The sequence below is a fragment of the Bombus affinis genome, chromosome 2 (assembly GCF_024516045.1).
Source record: "Bombus affinis isolate iyBomAffi1 chromosome 2, iyBomAffi1.2, whole genome shotgun sequence".
Lineage (NCBI taxonomy): Eukaryota > Metazoa > Arthropoda > Insecta > Hymenoptera > Apidae > Bombus > Bombus affinis.
Genome location: NC_066345.1, coordinates 2,816,961 through 2,828,358, shown reverse-complemented (window position 1 = coordinate 2,828,358; position 11,398 = coordinate 2,816,961). Strand labels below are relative to the sequence as shown.

The following is an 11,398-nucleotide window of genomic DNA, read 5'->3' as shown; positions in this document are numbered from 1 at the left end:
TGGCCATCACATGCTCCGTCGGGAGGAACGAAGAGGCCTCCGCTAAGGTCAACACGATGCTAAGGATCGCCAACGACTGGTGCACGAGTGTCGGGCTCACCCTGGCGAGAGAAAAGACGGAGGTCATGTTCATCACAAGCTTGCGAGTGCCGAGAGTGGTGAAACTCACGTTGGGCTCCTCGGACATCGAAACGGTCGATCGCATCAGGTATCTCGGAGTCGTCATTGACTCCAGTCGGAGGTTCGGTGCGCATATCGAGATGGTGTGTAACAGAGCCGACAAGTTAATAGGAGCACTTAGGGGAATTCTACCCAACATCAACGGGCCGCCCAGCTTGGCTCGTAGGCTCTACTACAATGTGTGGGAGTCCATCGTAACTTACGGAGCACCGGTGTGGGCTAGAGCAGCGAATACCGATAAGAACAGGAAAAAGCTGAAACGTGCACAACGAACGGCCCTGTGCATAACAACGACGGCATACCGTACCGTCTCCCACGCGGCACTTTGCGTGTTGACCGGGAATCTCCCGATTTACATAAAGATAAAGATGCTCGGAGAGACCTACGAGAGGAACAAGATCCATGGGTCCAGGAGTGGCACGGATGACGACTGCAAGCTGAAGGAGGAACTGGAGGCGATTCGCAAGAAGGCCCAAGAGGACTGGCAGAAGGAGTGGAACAACTACAAAAAAGAAAATATCACAAAGAAGCTAATACCGAGTGCGCTGCTATTTACCAAAAAGAAGATGGACATCGATCACCACACCATGCAGCTGCTAACCGGGCATGGGAGCTTCGGTGTCTATAGGAAAAGGATTGGCAGGGACAGCGACAGCAACTGTCTCGACTGTGGAGACCCGAACGACGATGCGGAGCACGCCCTCTTCGCGTGCCCGAAGTGGACGGACAGAAGGATCGAGCTGGAGAACGCTCTGGGCGGGAAGATAGACGTGGGCAATCTGATCGCCACGGCGACCGCCAAGGACGAGAGCTCGAATAAATTCAGGCAATTCTGCAAGACCGTCATGTGTCACAGGAGGGTGACAGCGAGGGCCTGGGAGGAAGCAAGGAGGAGAACGAGCGAAACAACAACTACGCGGGGCAATGAGGGCAAGAACATGAAACAACGAAAAACCGCAGAAGGAGACCAGCCCAGTATTCTGAACTGGCTGAGAGGACGACATGAGCAGTAACTGCCCGAAGAAGCAGATACTACGGGGCACGAAAGGACAACCCTGATGACTGCCGACAGGTTTTACCGGGGTTGTCTGCCCCCCAAGCGGAGGAAGAAGGAGGAGGGGTTTTTACTGGGTATGGCAACGACATCCGACCGACTCCCACATAACCCAGTGATGCGGGTCACTGGGCATGCGTAATAGCATTTTCCCCTCCCCACGCAAAAAAAAAAAAAATTATCCCGTGTTAGGTTCAGTCAGCTTAGTCCTACACAAAATTGATCCAATCATGTGAAAACAAATGTATTCTGATTTTTGTCGCAGATATTTCTGGTCTACGCACTCCAGTGCCCGCACAACTGATATTGAAACGCCTGATTTTCCCATATTCTACAGCGACAACATTACCTGATTTTTTACAACCATGAAGGACTCGAAAATACTTGCAATCCTCATCTGTTTGCAAACTATTTTCGTCACTATCGTCCCGTCAGGGGCTGGTAAGTTGATACTGATTAATTATACCATCGAAATTCTATATAATGGCTACAAAAAATATTTGCATCATTACCCTCATTTCTTTTTTTTCCCTTTTTCTTTTTCTTTTTTTTCCTTTCTCTTCTTCTTTTTTTTCTTTTTCTTTTTCTTTTTTCTTTTTTACGTGGGGAAAATTCGCTCGGACACGAAGCCACTTCTTAAGTGGCGTGGTAGTGAACATCCAAATTAACTGTTTTTTTTCTTTTTCTTTTTTTTCCTTTCTCTTTTTCTATTTTTTTTCCTTTTTCTTTTTCTTTTTTTTCCTTTCTCTTTTTCTTTTTTTTTCCTTTTTCTTTTTCTTTTTTTTTTACGTGGGGAAAATTCGCTCGGACACGAAGACACTTCATTAGTGGCGTGGTAGTGAACATCCAAATTAATTATTTTTTTTCTTTTTCTTTTGTTATCCTTTCTCTTTTTCTTTTTTTTCTTTTTCTTTTTCTTTTTTCTTTTTTACGTGGGGAGAATTCGCTCGGACACGAAGCCACTTCTTAAGTGGCGTGGTAGTGAACATCCAAATTAACTGTTTTTTTTCTTTTTCTCTTTTTTCCTTTCTCTTTTTCTATTTTTTTTCCTTTTTCTTTTTCTTTTTTTTCCTTTCTCTTTTTCTTTTTTTTCCTTTTCTTTTTCTTGTTTTTTTTACGTGGGGGAAATCCGCTCGGACACGAAGCCACTTCTTAAGTGGCGTGGTAGTGAGCATCCAAATTAACTGTTTTTTTTCTTTTTCTTTTTTTTTCCTTTCTCTTTTTCTATTTTTTTTTCCTTTTTCTTTTTCTTTTTTTCCTATCTCTTTTTCTTTTTTTTCTTTTTTCTTTTTCTTTTTTTTTTACGTGGGGGAAATCCGCTCGGACACGAAGCCACTTCATAAGTGGCGTGGTAGTGAACATCCAAATTAACTGGGGCACTAATTAGCTGAAGCTTCTAGTCAAACCAGGTATCAGTCTTTGTACGCAAAGGCATTCATTACAATCGTTTAAAGTTTGAAGAAACACCGTTACAAATTCGTGATATGAGAGAAAGCGATTCAGAACTCGGATTCATTTGTTGGAACGACGCCGTGGGCAAAAGTACATAAGGGAAAACTTTTTTCCAAGACTAATTGATATTCCTGGAACTCGATAATTCACTAGGTGATTGCTTTAACCGTGCAGAATACATGCATAAATAATTAATCGCTATTAATATTCCATCGACTTTTGAAAATCCCTGATGTGACCTATTTCACGTGATGAGAATACGTGTAAAGTAAGGTTATTGCTTGATTATCTTTAGTCGAATAAATCGAGTGATTCAAATTATAATGCGGAAGAAACTATGTATATTATTTTTTTCAATTTTTATGTATTATTTGGCGGTAGGAAATTTGGTAAGTAAGGTTCACCTTCTTTAATGTCAATGATTTTGAGATATGTTATTAAGCTCCAAATTCTAAGCAATCTTCTATATATGTACATATAATTGTGTATTATATATATATATAACATACGTATAATAGCCAAAGTTCAACTCCCAAGTATACGCAAAGCTTTTATTTTCAATTTATGCGATACCACTATGTTTCATGAATTTATTTGTTAACGGTATTGAAACAAATACCAAGCAGAGGACGAACTATCCGTGAACTGTTTTGCCAACGAGTACGCTTCCAATATTTTCTGTTTGAGAAAACACGATCTAAGGGGGGGGGGGGCAAAGCTTGATAATCTCGAAAGAATACAAGCATCAATTTCAAGCGCTTATAGGGAATCAAGCGGGCTTGTTAAGGTCGTAAGTTGGACAATTATCCCGTGTTAGGTTCAGTCAGCTTAGTCCTACACAAAATTGATCCAATCATGTGAAAACAAATGTATTCTGATTTTTGTCGCACATATTTCTGGTCTACGCACTCCAGTGCCCGCACAACTGATATTGAAACGCCTGATTTTCCCATATTCTACAGCGACAACATTACCTGATTTTTTACAACCATGAAGGACTCGAAAATACTTGCAATCCTCATCTGTTTGCAAACTATTTTCGTCACTATCGTCCCGTCAGGGGCTGGTAAGTTGATACTGATTAATTATACCATCGAAATTCTATATAATGGCTACAAAAAATATTTGCATCATTACCCTCATTTCTTTTTTTTCCCTTTTTCTTTTTCTTTTTTTTCCTTTCTCTTCTTCTTTTTTTTCTTTTTCTTTTTCTTTTTTCTTTTTTACGTGGGGAAAATTCGCTCGGACACGAAGCCACTTCTTAAGTGGCGTGGTAGTGAACATCCAAATTAACTGTTTTTTTTCTTTTTCTTTTTTTTCCTTTCTCTTTTTCTATTTTTTTTCCTTTTTCTTTTTCTTTTTTTTCCTTTCTCTTTTTCTTTTTTTTTCCTTTTTCTTTTTCTTTTTTTTTTACGTGGGGAAAATTCGCTCGGACACGAAGACACTTCATTAGTGGCGTGGTAGTGAACATCCAAATTAATTATTTTTTTTCTTTTTCTTTTGTTATCCTTTCTCTTTTTCTTTTTTTTCTTTTTCTTTTTCTTTTTTCTTTTTTACGTGGGGAGAATTCGCTCGGACACGAAGCCACTTCTTAAGTGGCGTGGTAGTGAACATCCAAATTAACTGTTTTTTTTCTTTTTCTCTTTTTTCCTTTCTCTTTTTCTATTTTTTTTCCTTTTTCTTTTTCTTTTTTTTCCTTTCTCTTTTTCTTTTTTTTCCTTTTCTTTTTCTTGTTTTTTTTACGTGGGGGAAATCCGCTCGGACACGAAGCCACTTCTTAAGTGGCGTGGTAGTGAGCATCCAAATTAACTGTTTTTTTTCTTTTTCTTTTTTTTCCTTTCTCTTTTTCTATTTTTTTTCCTTTTTCTTTTTCTTTTTTTCCTATCTCTTTTTCTTTTTTTTTCTTTTTTCTTTTTCTTTTTTTTTTACGTGGGGGAAATCCGCTCGGACACGAAGCCACTTCATAAGTGGCGTGGTAGTGAACATCCAAATTAACTGGGGCACTAATTAGCTGAAGCTTCTAGTCAAACCAGGTATCAGTCTTTGTACGCAAAGGCATTCATTACAATCGTTTAAAGTTTGAAGATACACCGTTACAAATTCGTGATATGAGAGAAAGCGATTCAGAACTCGGATTCATTTGTTGGAACGACGCCGTGGGCAAAAGTACATAATGGAAAACTTTTTTCCAAGACCAATTGATATTCCTGGAACTCGATAATTCACTAGGTGATTGCTTTAACCGTGCAGAATACATGCATAAATAATTAATCGCTATTAATATTCCATCGACTTTTGAAAATCCCTGATGTGACCTATTTCACGAGATGAGAATACGTGTAAAGTAAGGTTATTGCTTGATTATCTTTAGCCGAATAAATCGAGTGATTGAAATTATAATGCGGAAGAAAGTCAAAACTATGTATATTATTTTTTTCAATTTTTATGTATCATTTGGCGGAAGGAAATTTGGTAAGTGAGGTTCACCTTCTTTAATGTCAATGATTTTGAGATATGTTATTAAGCTCCAAATTCTAAGCAATCTTCTATATATGTACATATAATTGTGTATTATATATATATAACACACGTATAATAGCCAAAGTTCAACTCCCAAGTATACGCAAAGCTTTTATTTTCAATTTATGCGATACCACTATGTTTCATGAATTTATTTGTTAACGGTATTGTAACAAATAACAAGCAGAGGACGAACTATCCGTGAACTGTTTTGCCAACGAGTACGCTTAAAATATTTTCTGTTTGAGAAAACACGATCTAAGGGGGGGGGGGCAAAGCTTGTTAATCTGGAAAGAATACAAGCATCAATTTCAAGCGCTTATAGGGAATCAAGCGGGCTTGTTAAGGTCGTAAGTTGGACAATTATCCCGTGTTAGGTTCAGTCAGCTTAGTCCTACACAAAATTGATCCAATCATGTGAAAACAAATGTATTCTGATTTTTGTCGCAGATATTTCTGGTCTACGCACTCCAGTGCCCGCACAACTGATATTGAAACGCCTGATTTTCCCATATTCTACAGCGACAACATTACCTGATTTTTTACAACCATGAAGGACTCGAAAATACTTGCAATCCTCATCTGTTTGCAAATTATTTTCGTCACTTTCGTCCCGTCAGGGGCTGGTAAGTTGATACTGATTAATTATACCATCGAAATTCTATATAATGGCTACAAAAAATATTTGCATCATTACCCTCATTTCTTTTTTTTCCCTTTTTCTTTTTCTTTTTTTCCTTTCTCTTTTTCTTTTTTTTTCCTTTTTCTTTTTCTTTTTTTTTTACGTGGGGAAAATTCGCTCGGACACGAAGACACTTCATTAGTGACGTGGTAGTGAACATCCAAATTAATTATTTTTTTTCTTTTTCTTTTTTTATCCTTTCTCTTTTTCTTTTTTTTCTTTTTCTTTTTCTTTTTTCCTATCTCTTTTTCTTTTTTTTCCTTTTTCTTTTTCTTTTTTTTTTACGTGGAGGAAATCCGCTCGGACACGAAGCCACTTCATAAGTGGCGTGGTAGTGAACATCCAAATTAACTGGGGCACTAATTAGCTGAAGCTTCTAGTCAAACCAGGTATCAGTCTTTGTACGCAAAGGCATTCATTACAATCGTTTAAGGTTTGAAGAAGCACCGTTACAAATTCGTGATATAAGAGAAAGCGATTCAAAACTCGGACTCATTTGTTGGAACGACGCCGTGGGCAAAAGTACATAATGGAAAACTTTCTTCCAAGACCAATTGATAGCGCTGACGTAATTAAAATGTGACGATATTGCCAGCGACGTTTCTCCAAATAGACGACTAACTTATTTACGAATCGCCGTTACACGATTGTCGCTGGTAATACGGTTAGTAATCACTTTATTGAATTTTCGCTTGACGTGACAACGTCGAGTTCCTAGAGAGATTCTTCTCCCTTGTAAAACTATGTTTCTGCAACGACTGTATTTGTTGAATTACCGTTCGCGAACAAGTCCTTCTCTTTATTACGTGTAATAGATTCTTCTTTTTAAGTTTTAAATTACATTGGTAATTTTCTATAATTTATTACTCGAATATGGTAATTTTTTCTTAAAAAGTTTGCTTTTTCTACAATTATTTTACTACAAAACCCATCAAAAACATGATGTATGTATATATACCCTCAAATATTATCGGTTTATTCTCAAGCTATAGTTCAATTTCGGAAATTGCCAATTAAAATCATAAAAAAAAAAACACAGAAAGTTCGTTAAAATATGCGATTTTCCAATCAAGATATAGAATTTATTCGAGTAATATAGATTACAGTAGCGATGGTGACGGCAACGATGAATGGACTGATTCTTCGTGCGAAAATAAATTGGTAGCGGAGAACGATGCATTGTTTCAGGGAATATCGATTTTCAAGCATGGTTTTGAAGTACGTGTGCGCGTGACTAGGTTTGTTAATTAATGCCGCTCCCAGGTTTTCAATATATAAATGTGACACCTACGTATCTTTAAGCTTAAAACAATTGGACTAACAATTTCATTAAATTTAAATCAATATTTATCTTTTTAAACGCAACAATATTTTTAATGACAACTTCACGTGTAAATCAAGTGCATACATATTCGATCGTTCTTGAAAACCTGATTCTCTGCGAAGAGAAAAATCCTTTGAGGTGGCCGTGTTGTGAGTTATAGTTGTGGTAGATAGTAGGCCTGTTCCGCTGTAAGTGTCACTGGGGGCTGTAGATGTCGCTGCCGGGGTACTGCTGATTTTTCGGCTTGTCGAGTGCCGCCACACCTTGAATAAAGATTTGATCTACGTTTTATACGCTACGTTTTACATCCACCTCTTTTCAGATATACCTCTCTATTTAAAATCATAGATCGTCACAATCTATAGGTATTTCCTTGAAAAGGTTAAAGTCGTTCTGTATAAAAGCCAATTCAAAGGGGAAGGAAATTCTGCGAAAAATTCTTTCAGATTACCCTATGTTTTTTATCGTTATATTACTTCTAAATTTTAAAGGACCAAATCACATGGCTGAAATTTTTAAAGTCTTTCTATATCTTCGAGGAAGTAAGATAAGGTTGATAGATAGTCGTTGTTGGTACTTAACCGAGTATGGTCATATAGTCGATTAAATGAAATTTCTATTCTTTCAGATATATATCGTCAAATATATATTATATATCAATGTTAATTGTTATCTGTGTTGGCGTAGTGAATAAACACATTGATGTTCGGTGTTTCAATTATCAGAATTATAATCGATGTTAAATGTATAGAGTGTCAAAAAATTATTTGTTATAGCTGTGGAAGATGGAGATCTGTTAGAGAAAATGGATCATGAAATTGATCTTGAGTATAATTTTCAGATAAAATTTTTTATTGCATCATAAAGTACTCATCACGAGAAACGAAAGTTTCAGAAAACCCCTGGATCGTAAATGATTCGTTCTTTTGAAAAAAGCTGTTTAAAATTTCTTATACTAATCCCTATACTAATTGTGTATACTAATTGTATTTAGTATATTATGTTATAAATAATGGATAATATAAGTATCAAAACAAATAGACAACAATTAATTAGATAACATCGTAATAACATAATATAATATAATGGGCGTAATCATATACAGTAAAACTTAGAAAATGTGCTCTGGATGAATTCGGTGATAATTATCCTTTGTTCCGTGGTATGTATAGGCAAAAACGAATGGTAGATCGCAGCATAATAGTTTCCAACCATCCACAATTGTTCTAATTCCTCACTCGACGTCTTTCATGTTCATTCATGTAGGAAAAAGTATGTTATCGTTTAATAATAAGCTTTTAAGCGTTTAATAACATCTCGTCGAGTAGAAATTCCACACGAAGCAGTGAAAAAAATAATATTTGAAGAAGATCTATGTTCTCAGCTTCGTCGTGTGCAAGAACTTTGTAGGATAGATTGTATCATGCGATGAAAATTTTATACTTGTAAGTTAAGAAAATTGGAACGAAAATTCACGTTGTCTCAAAGATATCTTGTTTTTGGATAGAAATAGTTACTTTACTAACAACATTCTCAATATTAAGGATATCAACATCTTAGATTTAATTAAAGCCGCTGGAATACGCCAGATATTTCATATCTGACTTAAACATGTACTGCGACGAGCGAAAAAAGTAAACACATAAATATAAAAAACTAATTTTTCAAGTGATCGGTAAAGATTAGGTAACAGTAACTACAAGTTATTATTAACGAAATGTAATAGTTAATTTTCATTAACATTAATAATGTACAAAACATTTTACAAAAATGGACATCTCAAACCACGTTTACAGTTTTACACATTAATTATACTCGTCGAATCAAGGTTTCAACATAGTATTTCGTCCACTAGTACTACTTCACGTTTATTATATCCAATAGAATTAACTACTATTTAGGTAAATTATTTTGTGGAATGGTCAAATAATGCTCTTTTCTCATTATACCTTCGACATTCGCTTTCTACATAAAATCAACGGGCTGTGTTTACACTTTTGCTTGTCACTGCATATCAAGGAAGATTGAAATATAAAGTAATTCGCACAAAAAAGTAGATATTAGTATTGATGTTATTGTATTCCATATTTGACCTTAAAATATGAATAAAATCAGTCTAAGTATTAATGAAATTGCAAACATTTTTTCTAAAAGAACGGAACTTTCCTTTCTAATGAGCACTATATGATGCAATAGAAAAACAATTTGACACTGAAAATTGTGGTCAAGATCAATTTTGCGCTACACTTATTTAACCAATTTTCATCAAATCGAAGGTGTAGAATGGCTTGAAAAAAAAACCGCGATAAATACTTTTTTGACACTTTGTACAAAGGTGTATATCAATGTGTATATCGATACACATACTCTGTATGTGCATATCCGTGGAACATATATCCGTTTTTCGAAGCAAAATGTCATCTACCTGTTCAAAAGAGCAAAGCAAAAACTCTACATAGAGGGTTTGTTACTGTTCACACTCTGTATTTCCGTGCGTAAAGTATCCAACCAGATATCCAGGAACAGCTTTCAGGGAACGAGATTGAATATTTGATCGAATATATTTAATATGGCAATGTTACGTATAACAATATACGTATGGAATTTTAAAAGTCACGAGGGTTGCAGCGGACTCAATTTTAATGTACATTAAACATTTTGCTCATTGATGACCTTACCTTAATTTTTTTCTCCTTCCTCACTTTCTTCTCCTATGCGAGTGACACAGCAAGATTGATAGTAACAAGCGATTTCATTAAAACACAATCTCCTTTTCCATTTGATGAACACGATACGAGACGAGGGAATGATTTAGGAACACGACTTTCGAGCGGTTTCAACAACTATTAAGTTTCATTTATAGCAACGAACACTGCCAAAGACGTAATCAATAAGATTCGCGTAGGTGCCGTAGATGACGTAGATGAAAAAACGTAGATCAAACGTAAATGACGAAATTATACATTAATTTATTTTAACGCGTTAAAATTACGCTAATGACAGTTGCTCCATTCTATTTGTTCACATATTTGAGCCCTATATGGAACAAAGTGAACGGAGCATCTGCAAGCGTGTTAACCGGACAACGACGAATTTTCACATCTACTCCACGAAGCTTCACATATATCAATGACCACTGCCGTAGTCATGGTCAAGCGTAGATGGCGAAGTTATGTATTGATTCACTTTAACACGTTAAGATTACGCTAGTGACACTTGCGCAGTACTATTTGTTCATATATTTAAGCCCTATATGCAACAAAGTGAACGTAGCATCAGCAAGCGTGTTAGTTGGACAACCACGAATTTTCACATATATTGCACGAAGATTCGTATATAACAATGATCACTGCCATAATCATGGTCAAACGTAGATGACGAGATTATGCATTAATTCACTTTAAAAATTACGCTAGTGACAGTTGCGCCGTTCTATTTGTTCATATATTTAAGCCCTATATGCAACAAAGTGAACGTAGCATCAGCAAGCGTGTTAGTTGGACAACCACGAATTTTCACATATATTGCACGAAGATTCGTATATAACAATGATCACTGCCATAATCATGGTCAAACGTAGATGACGAGATTATGCATTAATTCACTTTAAAAATTACGCTAGTGACACTTGCGCAGTACTATTTGTTCATATATTTAAGCCCTATATGCAACAAAGCGAACGTAGAATCTGCAAGCGTGTTAGTTGGACAACGACGAATTTCGTTTCGCAAACACGGACACGTGAAACATTTTGAAGTTACGTGGACGCGAGAGTAATTCGTTCCCTTAAATTGCTCAATTTCCATTTCTTTCGCCATGTATATTCGAGTATTGCATTTGAATTGCAGAGCAGTCGGAAGTAACGGCGCACGTCGTTGATATATCGACAGGAACATGAATTCTTTTTTCATAGGATGAATACTTTTTTCATCGAATTATTAAACCGAATCAAGTTTTCAAATCCAATCATTTAATTTCATCGTTTTACATCGAACGTTTCAATCTTTTTTCTTTTAAATACCTTACCTATATTTCATCTCGTTGAATATTCCATATTTTTAATGCTACTACCACTTATTGGTAATTTCAAATATGTAATTATCGTTCTGAAGTTAGAAATTCGAAATAGCATTCGTCAGTATATGATTCTACGTTTTATATAGAGTAATAAAAATGATACAATGAG

The 11,398-nt window shown here is 36.0% G+C and overlaps 2 long non-coding RNA genes across 3 annotated transcripts; one reads left to right on the top strand and one right to left on the bottom strand.

Annotated features, from left to right (window-relative positions):
• The first annotated feature begins 2,352 nt into the window (after nucleotides 1-2,352).
• Nucleotides 2,353-6,396, top strand: LOC126913806 (uncharacterized). 2 transcript variants are annotated; one of them, XR_007709391.1, is made up of 2 exons: nucleotides 2,353-2,687; nucleotides 6,322-6,396. It is a non-coding gene; the product is annotated as an uncharacterized LOC126913806 (long non-coding RNA). The 2 variants fall into 2 exon arrangements; XR_007709390.1 differs by lacking the exon at nucleotides 2,353-2,687 and adding an exon at nucleotides 4,395-4,763.
• LOC126913832 (uncharacterized) lies at nucleotides 6,058-10,385 on the bottom strand. The gene is made up of 3 exons (XR_007709425.1): nucleotides 9,891-10,385; nucleotides 6,174-7,475; nucleotides 6,058-6,112 (listed from the first exon to the last, which is right to left on the bottom strand). It is a non-coding gene; the product is annotated as an uncharacterized LOC126913832 (long non-coding RNA).
• Between the last annotated feature and the right edge of the window lie 1,013 nt (nucleotides 10,386-11,398).